General features: G+C 48.1%; 1 protein-coding gene across 2 annotated transcripts in view; it reads left to right on the top strand.

Annotated features, from left to right (window-relative positions):
- The first annotated feature begins 4,309 nt into the window (after positions 1-4,309).
- The window catches only part of POU6F1 (POU class 6 homeobox 1), a 45,580-nt gene continuing 33,916 nt past the window's right edge, over positions 4,310-15,973 (top strand). Inside the window, exon 1 of one of the 2 annotated variants that reach the window (XM_079966718.1) lies at positions 4,310-4,699. The gene's annotated coding sequence lies outside the window, so the exon portion shown is untranslated. Of the gene's footprint in view, positions 4,700-5,614; positions 5,779-15,973 lie in introns of those variants that run through there. The other variant, XM_079966719.1, reaches the window with a different exon arrangement.

Here is a 15,973-nt window from a genome sequence, read left to right on the forward strand (position 1 = left end):
ATGGCTAGCATTCCAGGTAAAGGTAAAAGGTAAAGGTACCCCTGCCCGTACGGGCCAGTCTTGACAGACTCTGGGGTTGTGCGCCCATCTCACTTAAGAGGCCAGGGGCCAGCGCTGTCCGGAGACACTTCCGGGTCACGTGGCCAGCGTGACATCGCTGCTCTGGCGAGCCAGAGCCGCACACGGAAACGCCGTTTACCTTCCCGCTGGTAAGCGGTCCCTATTTATCTACTTGCACCCGGAGGTGCTTTCGAACTGCTAGGTTGGCAGGCGCTGGGACCGAGCAGCGGGAGCGCACCCTGCCGCAGGGATTCGAACCGCCGACCTTTCGATCGGCAAGTCCTAGGCGCTGAGGCTTTAACCCACAGCGCCACCTGCGTCCCTAGCATTCCAGGTAGGGCTGGCGAAACCCCATCTGAAATCATGGAGAGCTATTGCCAGTCAGAGCAGAGTATTTAGGTGATGCTGAGCTAGATGGCATTATGCTCAGTCAGACCACTAGCCTATTCCTTTTATATTCGGCTAGACCTCATGGAAATGGGACGTGGGTGGTGCTGTGGTCTAAAACACAGAGCCTAGGGCTTGCCGATCAGAAGGTCGGCGGTTCGAATCCCTGAGACGGGGTGAGCTCCCGTTGCTCGGTCCCAGCTCCTGCCAACCTAGCAGTTCGAAAGCACGTCAAAGTGCAAATAGATAAATAGGTACCGCTCTGGCGGGAAGGTAAACGGTGTTTCCGTGCACTGCTCTGGTTTGCCAGAAGCGGCTTAGTTATGCTGGCCACATGACCCAGAAGCTGTCTGCGGACAAACACCAGCTTCCTTGGCCTATAGAGAGAGATGAGCGCCGCAACCCCAGAGTTGTCTGCGACTGGACCTAATGGTCAGGGATACCTTTACCTTTACCTTTAGACTTCATGGGAAATGGCTTACTGGTTAAGCTTGCTTTTTATCATCCTGGGAATCCCTCGCTTAGGTAGCACAAAGCACAGCATCAAATACAAAATGAAAAGCACTCCCTGCTGTGGATGTGCAGGGCCTTCCTTGCCATATTCCCAGGGTACTCTTCCTCCTTGCAGAAGCATCCTGCCTCCAACAGCGGAGGAAGAAAATAGCTACCATGGTCAGTAGCTACTGATAACTTTATCCTCCAGAGCAATGTCCATAGCTTAACTACGTGCAGCGTGAAGAAGTATTTTAGTTTTTCTGTCCTGAAACTTCCAAACGTTCAGCCTCATTGGATGGCACCAATCTAGTATTATGAAAAGGGGTGGGGGGAACGCCTCCCTATGCACTTTCTCTAAACCAGGCATAGGCAAACTCGGCCCTCCAGATGTTTGGGGACTACAACTCCCATCATCCCTAGCTAACAGGACCCAGTGGTCAGGGATAATGGGAGTTGTAGTCCGAAAACATCTGGAGGGCCAAGTTTGCCCATGTCTGTTCTAAACCATGCATAATCTTATACACCTTTGTGTTGTCCTCACTTACTTTCCTTTTTATGAAATCCGAATGTTGTAACCTATCCTCATAGGGAAGTTGCTCCAGCCCTTTGATATGTTTGGTTGCCCTTTTCTGAGCCTTTGTGTGCTCCACATTACTGTATATCATTTTTGAGTTGTGATGACCAGAACTGTAGACTGTATACCAAGTATGGTCGCGCCATAAATTTGTATAGCAGCATTGTGATATTGGCAGTTTTATTTTCAGACCCCTTCCTACTGATCCCATATGTGTTGTTTTAAAAAAATTGATAGACCGTATTGATAAATATTTTGGAACCAATGAAAGATTGGAGAATTCTGCCCCCCACCAAAAAGTTGACATCTCAAGAATAAACACCCCAAAAGTAGAGTTGGCTGGCAATTTGTAAGGTTGGTTTGTTTGTTTTTTAAAAAAGTTAATCTGTTTCTTTGCTGACATTCGTTAAATTTTTATTTATGTATGAAGCACATCGTTCCACTGACCTTTCTGCTGAAGGAGCCACAAGTGCAGACTTTTTTTGCCCAGCTCCTCTCGGTGTCACAATCAAAATCTAGAGTGAAACTGCTTGTGCTGGTCCGGGGGGGGGGGAGGTTACCGTGGGGCGAGGTCCAGGACCTGAGTTGAGGGTCGGCAGACAGTCCTCCTCGGGCGAAGCGGGGTCCACAGCAGGAAGCCGGGCAAGGACAGGAACTCTGGGGGAAACAGGACTGGATGCTGGCCGAAACAGCTCATCAACGACGTTGCTCCCGCAACCTGGGACCGGGCTGACTGGCCTATATCTTATCTGAGGCCAAGGGCGGTCCCGGCCCCCAGGAGACCCGCCTCTCCTGGCCTTAAGGTGAGCACTCCTCCTGGAAGAAACCAGTTCCCTTCGCCTCTCTGCCCTGAGCCTCTGCAGTTCAGGAGAGGCTAAAGGGTTACTGGGCCCAGGGGGAGACTCACCTGTAGGCACTGAGTCCTCAACCACCTCTGGAACCAGAGTGGATTCACCTGGTTCCTGCTCCTGAGGATCTGGCACTGGTGCAGGCGCTTCAGAATCAAGGCCCTGCCCCAGTTCAGCCGGCCCTGGAGGCGGGGACTCCTGTGCAGGCTGGGATTCCTCCAGTTCAGCCTCTGAATCGGATTCCCAGGCCATCACACCGCTGCAGTGAAATAAATACTTTCCTCTTTTCACAAGAGGAAACACGATTCTATGCATATCATAGGAGCCAACTCCTAGGGGCCATGGAGACTTTCGGCCCCCACAATAAAACATTTGAGGGGGCCGAGCCACCCACAAGTTGATAGGCATTCCCATTCAAATAGGGTGTGCACTGCATCATGTGATCGATTATGCAGGGCAGGGCTTACCTGGGCCCCTACAATATTTTATTTAAGTGGGCACCCCTGATGCACATCTCCTCAGAAGGAAGTCCTGTTTGTGCAATGGGGAGGCCTTGCTCCTAAGTCAATGTGTGCAGAATTCCCAGGCAATCACTGCACTTCTCTCTCTCCCACGATCTGCTGGAATGCATTCAAACTTTTTTTAAAATAATAAAAATCCCCCAGACGTTTCTCCAGAACATAGCTGTCAACCGTCCCTTATTTGGCGGGAAACTCCCTTATCCCAGCACCGTGTCCCGCTGCTGTCCCTTATTGATGATGTCCCTTAAATTTCCCGGGTTTCATGCTCGCCCGGCTTGGGAAGGAAGCAGCGGCTCGGGGTCCTCCGCCGTGAGAGAGCGCGCGCACATGAGCTGCCGCATCTCCGTCTCTCCCTTTTCCCCCCTCAGGGGCGCGTTGTGAGGAGACGGGTGGCGGTGGGCGGGCGGGCAGACAGCCCCTCTCTTGCAAGACTTCCACCATGCTTCCAGGGGAAGCTGGAGGCGGCGGCTGAGGAGGCGGCCTGAGGGAGGAGGAAGAGGAGGAGATGGGGAGGGACACAGAAGGGCAGCACTTCAGGGCCGCGATGGCACCACAACCGCCTCATGCCGGGCTCGCAGGCAGCGTGGGCGAGAGTCTCTCTCCCTCCCTCCCTCTCTCAGGTGGGGAAGGGCCGATGGAACTCCTCGCGCCAGGACGACAGCAGCCCCGACGTGCTGCTTAGCATCCCCTCCAACCAGGGCAGCATCTTAATGTAGTGATTTCCCCCTCTGCATCCCTTTCATAACTCTAATTTTATAAATCATTTGTCCACCCATAGTTCAAATTTTTACTACACGTTTTCTGTCAGTCCTACCAATGTATGTAACTCTTGACAATAGCTTTTCAACTAAATTATAAACGTTCCCCATTCTTTATGAAAGAGGTCCTCTTCCTGGTTTCTAATTCTGCCTGTAAGCTTTGCCATCTCGACGTCGTTCATCAGTTTTGTCTGCCACTCTTCTTTGGTGGGAGTTGTAGACCCTTCGGATCATCTAGTCCAACCCCCTGCAAAACACAGTCAGTCGCAGCAAAAGCAGAATGGCTCCATCAGTGCCAGATTTATGTATAAGTCAAGCAAAATCCCTTATTTTGGCTGCTGATCCCTTATTTTCAAGGCTGCTGGTCCCTTACTTTCAAATCTGTAAGTTGACAGCTACGCTCCAGAAGCATTTTGCAGGTCATGGGGAACTAAACCCGGCTGCGAAGGATGCTTCGACCCGGCAAAGGAGTCGTTGGGGCATTCCTCGGTTTCATCCCCTCCCACCCCGTGCACGCACCTCCTAGTTTTTGCAACGAGAAAGCACTTTGGACCTTGTTGGGGGGTGGGGGGGGGGGAAACGGGGCGGGGCCTCGGGGAGGGAGGGGGCTCCCCTGCTCCCCCTAGCGTCCTCCCGCGGGCTGTGCAGGATGCGGCAAAGGCCTTTGCATAAATTATGTTCATGACGCAGCAGCTACAAAACCCCCAGCGCCGAAATCTGCCCCCTCGTTCTCCCCCCAGGCGGGGCAGGGGCTCGGGCGGCTGCGGCGGGGGGGCAGTCCCGGTGCAAAACCTCGGGGGCTGCGCTTGCAGGAGGGCTTGAGCCCGGCTGGGCCCTGGGGGTGGGGGGCGCTGCCTGCCCCCTCCTCTTTTTGTGCGTGTGCGAGCAGCGCCTTTCGCTCCCGCTGCTGTGAGATGAATTTTTAATTATTCCCCGGGAAAAAAAGAAAGAGAGAGAGAGAGAGAGAGAGAAAAGAAGACGAGGAGGGGAAAAGATCGGCTCGGAGGAGCCCCGGCCCGGGCAGGGGGCGAGCGGGTCCCTCCCGGCTGCGCAGCGGTGAGTGGGGTGGGGGGCGGCGGGGCCGGGGGTGGGGGGCGGGGGGGACCCGCTTCGGTGAATATGCAATGGTCTTAATTAGCATAATTTATATATTTATGATAAAGAGAGAGGAAAACAGGGGCCGGAGCGCGGGGGAGACGCCGGGGACGGCGAGGCAGCCCTGGGCGCGCAGAGGGCGGGGGGCGCAGCTTTGGGGGGGGGGTTCTGCTTTGGGGGGCCCTCCATCGAAAAGGATGTAGAGGGATCGTTTTTTTGCGCGGGGGGGGGGTATCGGTGGGTGGGGTGGGGGAGGATCCCGGACTGCACGAGGAGAGCGAAAGGCTGGCTAGGAAATGGGCAGGGTGGCAGTGGGAATTGGTGGGAAAGAAAAAGCGGGGGGGGGCTAATAATAATAATAATAATAATAATAATAATAATAATAATTAATAATAATAATGAGGCGGCTCTCCTGGAGGCTTGGATCCCGGCTCGGAGCGAAGGGGCAGTTGCTGAGAAATGGGTTAGAGAGGGAGGCAGAGGGCAAAGGGGGTCTGTTTGGCGTTTTCGTGCTGCAAACCGCCCTGCCCGGGCGAAGGGCGGTAGGCAAAATACAGGAAAGGATAGCATCATAAGTGGATGAGAGGCGGGCGCGGAGGAGGGCAAGGCTGCTTGGGGAGCCCCCGCGGGGAAAGAGGGGGCCTGGGCTGGGGGGGGGCTGGGGGAGGGAACACCCCCTGCGGTGTGGGGAGAGGAAGGGGGACTCGAGGAGGGCGCCCCCTCTGGAGCTGGGGCTGGGCACGAGGAAAGGGAGCCGGAGGGGCTCGCAGGGAAAGGGGGTCCCGGGGGGCGCGTGGGGCGGCCCGCGAGGAGACTTCGGAGGCGCCAGCGGGAAACGGAAAGAGGAAGCCGGGCAGCGTTTGGCGTCGGCCCCGGAGCCTCTCGGCCCCGCCGGAGCTCAGCCCCCGATGCCCGAGGAAGGCGAGGGCGCCGGAGGGAGCGGCTGGCGTCGAGTCCGGGGCGTAGCGAAGCCGGGCGGCACTTGGGGAGCTTCCTCGGGACTTCACGAAATGTCGCCCTCCGACGCGGCAGGTGTCTAGGTGGGTCTTCTAAGCAGGAAGGCGCACCTGGCGGGCGGCGGAGTCTGCCAAAAGACGGCCAAAACAGGGGGAGGTGGGAAGGGCGGCGCATTTTTCTATGCAATGTCGGGCATGGCTTCCTTGCTACCACAGGCCAAGCGGGTCTCTCCCTTGTTTTTTCGGGCTTCAAAAGAAGCGGATATTTTCCCTTTTAATCTGACCACTGGAAATGCAGAACTTGGCAGCCCGGGTTGCTTATGGGGCAAGGCAGTTTGAGCATATAATGCCCATCCCGCGCCAACTGCCCAGACTCCCAGTTAGTTTGGGGTCCCAGTTCAAAGTGCTGGTCTTGACCTATAAAGACTCAAATGGCTGAGGATTGGAATACCTCAGACGGCCAAATAAACCAACCTGCGATCGTCACCTGAGGCCCTTCTTCGTGTGCCTCCTCCGTAAGAGGTCCGGAGGGTGGCAACACGAGAAAGGGCCTTTTCTGTGGTGGCTCCCCGTTTGTGGGATGCTCTCCCTATGGAGGCTCATCTGGCGCCTTTGTTACATATCTGTAGGCACAAGGCAAAAGCATTTCTCTATAACCAGGTCTTTGGCTGATTAACATGCTATGGCTTTTTAAATGTGTGGAAGGGGAGTTATTGGTTTGGGGTTTTTTTAATGTATTTTGTGTTCTCGTTCTGTATTTTTCTGATGTGAACCACCCCGTGATGTTCCACTGAAAGGTAGTGTACTACTACTACAACAACTAATATTCTCCCCAACTTCCTCTCCCAGTTGAATGGCTAATGGTAGCTTCAGTGTAACTTGTTGAAACTGGAGAAATGAAGGCTTAGATCTCAGCCCTCTCCCAATACTGGATTCCTTTCAATTTGGCTCCTTCCTCCATGGCTGCTTTTAAGTCTCTGTCTCTCTTTTAAGCACAACAAGATCTGATCATGGATCTCTAACTAACACCACATCTCTCTCACACACCCCTCATTTCAAGGAATAAGGGCTGGAGAGTGAAGGTCAGAGGACATTAAGGACAGCTTGACCTTTGGTACTTCCTCTCTCCTCCTCTTTCTCCACTTTTACAAATTTTACAAATTGAACATAAGAACAGCAGAAGAGCTCTGATGGGTCAGACCCAAAAGCTTATCTAGTCCAGCATCCTGTTCGCACAGTGGCTAACCAGAATCTCACAAGTAGGACTGGCCAAACCAAGGACTAGTTCACACTGAGGTTGCAAAGCTGTCTCTGAGCTGTACCATTTCAAACCACAAGTGTGGGCTGTCTTGAATTAATGTTCCTTTGTACTTAAAAAGAGAAATAATCTGCGCATCGAAATCTAGATGCCATAAGTGAGGATTATGACGGTGTTTTCAGGCATGTCAGCCTCTGCTTGCAGTGTGAAATGGGACACAGCTTTACCAACTCTGTGCGGTCTCAACACGGATAGGAAGCAAGGGGGCCTGTGAAAAGAAAGAAATAACTTTGCTGCGCAAATGGGGCTGAATATGCCTCGAGGCTAATAAAACAGTTGGCTATGGCAACCGCTGCTTGTGTGTCTTTTTGTATAAAGGTTGATTCAACTGTGCCTCAAATATAATCTCCATGTAGGCAAAGATGTGTTCACTGTTACAGTGTGCAGGCCACCGGTTGTATTTGAGCTAGTGTTTGGTGGTTGTGGTTATTTTGGTCACGTGTACATGGATTTGGAAGTGACTCACCAGATGAGCATATGCTTTACATGTAAGTATTATGACTGAAGTTTAGCCCCTGACACTGCTGGGGTTTAGCTCAAGACACCGCATAGATGGGAAAAGCTTTAAAAGGATGTTAGGTAATGCAGCAGCAAGGGTCTGCTCTGTGAGACTTGGATAATCATTGCCCAGTGTATTCCTAAATAACATTTTCATCCTGCAGTTCCAAGGAGCTCAGGGAGGCACACATGTTCCTCTTGCCTAAACCCAAAAGTTTAGGTTAAAATCTTAGGTTAGGAACTTCAACTGACTCAGGGTGTTTCATGACTGAGTAGTAATTTGAAGCCAAGTATCATCATTCCAATTATCTACAGACTTTACTGAGCTAAATGGATCAGTGTAAGGCAAAACCTCTAAACTGCCCACAGTTTGGTTTGTGCATGTAACAAATACTGAGAGGTGAGCAAAAACTTCTGCTTTTGATGGGAAGTCAGTGCTTCAGCTTCCCTCAAGCCTATGTGCACAACCACAGGTGTGGCTGTCTGTTTATGTTGCCTTTTAATTGTCCCATTTGCTGCACGGTGGCACTGTGGTCTAATCTGCTGAGCTTAGGGCTTGCCGATCAGAAGGTCGGCGGTTCGAATCCCTGCGAGGGGGTGAGCTCCCATTGCTCTGTCCCAGCTCCTGCCAACCTAGCAGTTCGAAAGCACGTCAAAGTGCAAGTAGATAAATCGGTACCGCTCTGGCGGGAAAGGTAAACGGTGTTTCTATGTGCTGCTCTGGTTTTACCAGAAGCGGCATAGTCATGCTGGCCACATGACCCAGAAAAATTGTCTGCGGACAAACGTCGGCTCCCTCAGCCAGTAAAGCGAGATGAGCACCTCAACTCCAGAGTCGTTCACAACTGGACTTAACTGTCAGGGATCCTTTACCTTTTAAAGCCTCATTTGGCACCTTTGTGATGGTGTAGTGAAGGACTAAGTTTTGTGAGGTGTGTACTTTACTGCATGCCCAGCTTTTCCGGCAGCTATTCAGTCTACATTCCATTACAATACTGTTGCTTGTCTGAGTATAACTCTTTTAATGGAAGTGTTTGTGCCATGCAAAGACATCACAGGGTGATGGAAGATGATTGTGCCCATCCCTGCCCAGGGCACTTGGTGTTGTGATGCTGATGGCAGTTCAGACCTCAGTTCAGATCCCCAGAACAAAGAAACTCACTGGTGACCTTGGGCCAGTCATTAACCTACTTCACAGGATTGTTGTAAGGATAAAATGGGGGGGGGGGCGCTAGTATGTTAATTGCCTTGAGCTCTTTGGAGAAAAGGTAGGATTTAAATGAAATAAATAAACATCCACTTCCAGTTTGGGGAGGTTCTGTGGATAATACGTAAAGACGTCTGGATTCATTTTTGAACTAACTGATCCAGCTGTCTCCTTTTCCACTAGTAGCAGCAGAAGCTCAAAAGTAAACTCTTGCATCCTTTAAAATATGTTGTTAGTGAGGCAAAGGGAGGAGTTGGGAGGGAAGAGCTCAGCTTTGAAGGGTGGGAAACGGCCCTTCTGCCTTGAGCTCTGGCACTGTAACTGTCTTTGGTGCTGAGATTAGGCCTGCTTCACAATGGGATGTTGATTCTCTGTTGGACAGGATCAGCGGCTACACACCCCTTTTATATTCTGCTCACTCCCGTGGGGCAAGATTGCTATCTAAAATCAACTCCTGTGTCAGTAGGGCTAACTTTTAAAAGCTAGTTGTACAGAAAACTAAGACGTAGCGTAGTTATTCTCTGATCTATATGCCTTTGTAAAGGAGAAGGGGTCCTGTGAGCCTTGTGTTTGTATGCATTTGGAAAAATGCATATTCAAAACACCATTAAATGGAACAAGATTTCACTTCAGAAACATTTCGATCATTTACATGGGAGGAAATGAAAGTTGCAGCACATTTGCATACTGACATTCAAAACCTTTTAATCATTGATGGCACACTAAGCTCCACCTTCTCCCTCCTGTAGCCTGGAAAGTGAATATATTACCCTCATTTAATTTTATGATATATTAACATGTTGTCTTCCATTCTGTGCTGGGAGCATTATCTCTCTTCCCCAACCCCCTCTGTTTCCCCTTGCCTCCAGAGATCAAGAAATAGCTTTTATCTCAACACTACTTTTTCATGTTTTGCTGCAAAAGTGAACTAACATTGTTGCGCCTGAAATAATCAGAACGAGACAGGTGCGTTTTCATAAAATTACCATTGCAAATGTGTCCCATTCCACTCTTTTAACCACTCTTGTGCAGTAGGCATCTGCTGAGAAGTGAGAAAGAAATCTGTAAAGACACTTGAGATTTTATGCCAGTGCTTTCCGCCTTGCTGAAAGACAGAAGACGGGTAAATGACTACACTTTGCTCCCCCCTTTTACATTATTTTACAACAGAAATAATGGAATTCTGCTTTTTTATTAAACAATACTACGCAAGAATCACAACAGGGAGGAGCAACTTGTGGCTTTCTGGGTGTTGTTGGATTCCAACTCCCAAGAGCCTCAACCAATAGCCAGGGATCATGGGAGTTGTATTCCAACAACATCTGATTCACAACCCCTATGTTACAAAATTATTTTAAGCCGGTTTGTATTCTTCCTCTGCCACCAGTTTCAGGGCGGTTAACAACCACATAGTACAGCTGTAATTCCCAGTTCATTGGAACCTATTTTCATATAATGTGTTCCAGTTTGTATTCCTTATATGCTGAGCACCATTAATTCATAGTCCAATTCTGAAGTTCATATGGCCCAAATAGGCACATCAGCTCCACCGACTTTCTGAGAAAATGGCAATCTTTTGACAATCTCCACCCTAGTTGGCATTTGCGTTGAGACCACCTTTTACACCAGAATCCTCCACCACAAAGATGGAACTACATGGCTACCAAAGTTGGCCGCTTTGTACTTACCCATAATTACTTCCGCTTTGAGGAGAATATGTGTATTCAGATTGATGGTGCTAGCATGAGTACCTGCTTGGCTCCACAGTGTGCTAGCATCTTGATGACTCACTTAAAACAATGCTTTCTCAACTCCTATTCCCAAAAGCCTCTCTTCTATGTGAAATACGCTGATGGCATCTTTGTCATACGGACTCATGGACAGTATGTACTTGCCACTACACTGGGTTGTTCCAGTGTTCATTATCCTCAGAGTAGGCCTATTGAAATGAATGGACATAGAATAATAGAATTGTCCAACTTAGGTCCATTAATTTCCATGGGTTTGAGTAGAACTTATTTGGATGCAGCCCAGTAACTTGCCAGTCCGCTAGCAACGTTAGCCTACAATCTATGCAAGAGGTCCACTTTTGTATACTACTGTACAACTGCACAATGGACACATTAGAACCATGTTTCATAGGAAGTGTTGGTTGCTAAATGTGCTTTCATGCTTCCAGCTTCCACCCAGGACAAACCATGAGTCCATTGTCTACAGCTAAGCCCTATGACACAACCACATCTGTTCAGGGTCATCAGACAGACTACTTAAGAATTTAATCAGACATTTGAGACTACAATACCTATCCAATGAAGTAAAATAATGCATCAACAAGGCCAGAATGGTGCTCAGGAACAATCTATAGGGCAGGCTTAGAAGAGAAAATGACAGGCCACCGCTTGCTGTCACTTATTTCTCAGCTGAAACCACTCAGACATAGCATCAGGATTCTAGAGCCCGTCCTGGACAATGGCACTTCCCTGTCACAGGCCTTGGAAGTCACTGGCTTGTAGTTGCTTCCAGACAGCACCCAACCTAAAACTCTGCATCAGCAACAACCAGCTAACAAAATTTTGGGCACAGGAAACAGATCCTGTGACAGAGCCAGGTACCTAATCTGCCCCACCTCATGTCCATTCTGGCATGCTTTTACAAGACTTGATAATGTGATCCAAAGTATCATGGGTTCATTCATCTTCTTTTCCAATGTGATTTATGCTATCATCTGTTAACAAATCCCTACTGCATTCTGTTTAGTGGTGTAAATTTTCCAGCATAAAATACTTTATGCGAATTAGGGGAAATGTTCAGTTTGCTTAGAGAAATTTGCTGATGACTTGGAGAGTGGCTTAATTCTGCATGTTTTATTTGTATTTAGTAAGCAAAGTGAAAACTTTGAAAAGACCAAGCTTGCATAATATTTATTTGCCAATGGCATCCATTCATTTTTCCTAACAAACTTATGAAACACAAAAAAAAAAATCCATGGAAAAATAAAGCACTGGAGAGTTTCCTGCCCCATATTACTAACAGGTCTGAGAGATCCGTCTCTATTCTAGGCGAAATAATAGATAGGCACAAATCTGACATCAGAAAGTGACAATAGCAATAAACCAGTGAGGATGTTTCAGTCTCCCAGAACACACTGTTACTGACCTAAAGGCGGCCATTCTGAAACACAGGGATGTCAAAAGAAGAAACAGCTGAATCACAATTCAGCTGGAAGTTCAGTGCTATACCGTGTGGGTTAAATGAAGACAAAGGATGTTCATTAGCCCAGCCAAGGTACCTGTGCTGTCTGTGGCTGTTTCTGTCTCTACCTCTCTATAGGTGTTTATATAATTTCAGCAATTCCTACCAATCTGCTGATGCAAAAAGCGAAAGTCGTGCCTCTTTAGAATACATTATGAAGCTCTAAACTGACACCTTTGCATTTCATTGCCATTAAATCACCACCTTATAACTGTCTCCTTTTTGGACCTGCCAACTAAGATTTCAGTTCACACATCAGTGAGCTTAAATCCACGAAAACCCACACCATAATAAATTTGTTAGTCTTTAAACTGCCTCAGGACTCTCTGGTTGTTTTTGCTTCAAGAGGCAAATATGGCTCTCCCTCTGTCATGTTTCATTAATGGAGTGGTTTTCAACCAGTCTGTTGTGGCACCCTGGGGTGCCTTGAATGATGGTCATGGAGGCCGCAGGCAACACTGGCTTCTGTCCCTCTTTCCTTCCCTCCCTCCTCTGATGCCCTCTCAGGTCTCTGCCTCCCGAAAGGTTGCACAGCTGTTTGATGTTTTAATGTATTGGTGCTAACTTGAAATGATGGTAAGCAAAACCAAAAAAGTCTTGTGTCCCCTTAAAAATTGTCATGGCATGAGCTTTCGTGTGCCCGAGGCAGGTTTACCAAATGCATGATGTATAGTTCTGAATCTGCAAACCTATATACGCAAGACAGGAAAGTCCAGGAGGATTTCAGAAGGAAATGAATAAAGCAACATAGTGCAGAAAAGAATCACAGTGTTGGTAGTAACGCAAACATCTTTTCATTGGTTAGCTAATTAATGGCTGTAGCAAGATTTAAAAAATAATAATAACAAAAACACCTGATGGCTAATTTGTTGAGAAATATTGGCCACCCTTGGACAATTAAAACTCAGCTTAATAAGCCAAGATATAAATGAGCCTTGTGGCTGCTCACTAGCGGAAGGGGGCTGTGTTTGCAAATGAAGACAGGAAGTCTTCAGTTAACTGTATCTTCCTGTTTTGTCTAAACCAAGAAACTGTTTAATGGCTTTGGAACAAGATGGTATTAAGCCAACTTCAAACTGTGGCTTCATTAAAAATAGTTTCCCAGTTTGGGAGACTAGAGTTAACTGACTTGTTTGTTAGCTTACATGAAGGGGCACCACACACCCAGAGTTTGGTTTCCAGTGTGGAATCTGGAATGCTAAGAGCTTCAGCATGGTTTGTTTTTTAAAACATCTGTAGTCCTCATCTTTATAAGAAGAAAAGCTTGAGTGAACGTGATATGTTTCTGCTATAAGCTTGGAACCCACAGAGAGTCAGAAGACAGTGCTGGGACAGGATCTTGGGAGATCCACGTTCAGATAGGATGGTCAAGTTGACTTTGTTAATTTTCTCATGGCCTTGTTAATTGTGCTTATTGTGTATAGCAGGGGAGCAAGAACCGTGCTAAAATATGGGCTACTCTGGGAGGAAGGGCAAGATAGAAATGACTACAGTCTTATGGACTGCTGGGTTTGGCATGGTGTCAGGGAAGGGTTCAGGCATCCGAAAGCCTAGCTGCTGATCGATGAATCCATGCAGCCCACATGATGGACAACATTTGGGGGAGAAAGGCCATATGGTGTGGGTTGGCATCATGACATTCCACAGGCATTTTAGGGGTCCATACTGGAGTGAGGAGTCCCCTCCCCACCCACCCTGGCTATGGATCCTGCTCAGTGTCCTCAGTACCATCCAGAATGGAATGATGGTATCGTGAGACATAATTGATCCCCCTTCCAAAAGACTGATGGGTTGTATCCAACTAAGCTCTCTTCAGCATAGACCCATTGAAATGAATGGACTTAAGTGAGTTGTGTCCATAAACTTCAATAGGTTTACTCTGAGTAGAAGTAACATTAGCTACAATGACCCGTTGTTATGAGGAAGGCCAACATCCCATGATACTAAGGCCAGTTGTGAGTTGTAGGTAAGATTCCTTCCCAGCCCCAGTTGCAAGCTGCTAATTTCTATTTGGGACAAGGTGATAAATGCTGTGAAATAAGGTCAGGTGGGAGACATGAAGGGAATGGCTGTGTTGAAACCTGGGCTAGAACCTCTATTGATGGTGAAAAGTTCTTCCCCCCCCCTTGACCAACCAGCTCAGTTAATTGGCTCCTGGAATGGCACTCAGGCCATAGCATGGGCAGATGGTAGACTCACTAGACTGCCACCTTGCCAGTGCTAAGAAACATATTGTCCTCCTTCACCCCACCCTCCACCCCAAAACACAGACACATGCTGAATGCAACTGGGGCTCCCTGGTGATCTGGGAACTGATGATTAGTCAACCTGAAGGAGCGTCTCCACCCCCATCGTTCTGCCCGGATGCTGAGGTCCAGCGCCGAGGGCCTTCTGGCGGTTCCCTCATTGCGAGAAGCAAAGCTACAGGGAACCAGGCAGAGGGCCTTCTCGGTAGTGGCGCCTGCCCTGTGGAACGCCCTCCCATCAGATGTCAAAGCGATAAATATCCACCTGACATTCAGAAGACATCTTAAGGCAGCCCTGTTCAGGGAAGTTTTTAACGTGTGATATTTTAGTGTATTTTTGGTTTTTATGGAAGCCGCCCAGAGTGGCTGGGGAAACCCAGCCAGATGGGCGGGGTACAAATAATAAATTATTATTATTATTATTATTATTATTATTATTATTATTATTATAGCAGCTCTGTTTTCATTTGACGATGGTACCACCACCACCAGAAAAAAATTAAATTCTGCAAAATGTATTTAAATGAAGGGAGGGTGTGTGCAATCTTTTTAAGCTCTAATGAAAGAATGTGCGGCTACAAAACCGAACATATTTAGGCCCAGGTTCCAAGCTCCTTAGAATGGGGAGTGTTCCTGAGTCCCAAGCATTGTTCTCCAGGGTTGTCTCTCTAGGTGTGCTCATCTCATTCAAAGTTCAACTCAGACCTAAATTTGTTTCCTCAGCAGCCGTAACTCGCTGAGTTATTTGGGTTGCTTCTCCCCTCCGCGTGATAAAGAGATGGAAAAGTCATGCCTATAATGGAAAACAATGCCATTGAATAGATGTGGGATTTATTTATTTTTAATTACAACTCAAGGCCAGGAAGTAATGAGCAAGCTATCTTCCAGCACCATCATATAGCTCTGCAAGTAGAAATATATCAACTACTACCGTATTTTTTGCTCTATAAGACGCACCAGACCACAAGACACACCTAGTTTTTGGAGGAGGAAAACAAGAAAAAAAATATTCTGAATCTCAGAAGCCAGAACAGCAAGAGGGATCGCTGTGCAGTGAAAGCAGCAATCCCTCTTGCTGTTCTGGCTTCTGGGATAGCTGCGCAGCCTGCATTCGCTCCATAAGACGCACACACATTTCCCCCTTACTTTTTAGGAGGGGAAAAGTGAGTCTTATAGTGCAAAAAATACGGTACCTTTTCCTGGCAAAGCTTGCTTTTTTTTTTTTTTTGCAAATATGGACTATTGCTCCCGTAACTAATGCTCAGCTACAAGTCAAGCACCCTTCTGCAGCTTTCCTTCCTTCTATATATGTTGGGGTTCAGTACAAGGCTATTATTAGCCACTCTGCTTTGTTTTAGGAACAGCCGGATAGTCAGCCAAACAGCCAGATCTGATGACAGATTACTTTATAGCTTTGGGCTGCAATTCCTTCCCCACTCCACTCCAACAGCTTTTAACAAATGCCGTGGTATCTGCCCTTATGTTTTGTCAATGTGTTTTAAGAAAATTAGCCAACAAAGGCCTTTGTTAGCTGGCCCATCCTGGCACAGACTTTCCAGGAATGAGGATGAGTCATCTTGAATGAGATTAGAAATGGAAAATATTGGGGCCAGTAGCCAGATAGGATCGAAAGACTGCAGTCGGAGAACTCACCAGGTTTCCAATCAGTTCTGATGGTTTTTACAGCCAGCCATAACATAGTTCTACCTTGAGCTTCCCCGCCCACCCCGCAAGCTGCATTATGGACTTCAATCATGT

The sequence above is a fragment of the Podarcis cretensis genome (genome assembly GCF_951804945.1).
Source record: "Podarcis cretensis genome assembly, chromosome: 2".
Classification (NCBI taxonomy): Eukaryota; Metazoa; Chordata; class Lepidosauria; order Squamata; family Lacertidae; genus Podarcis; species Podarcis cretensis.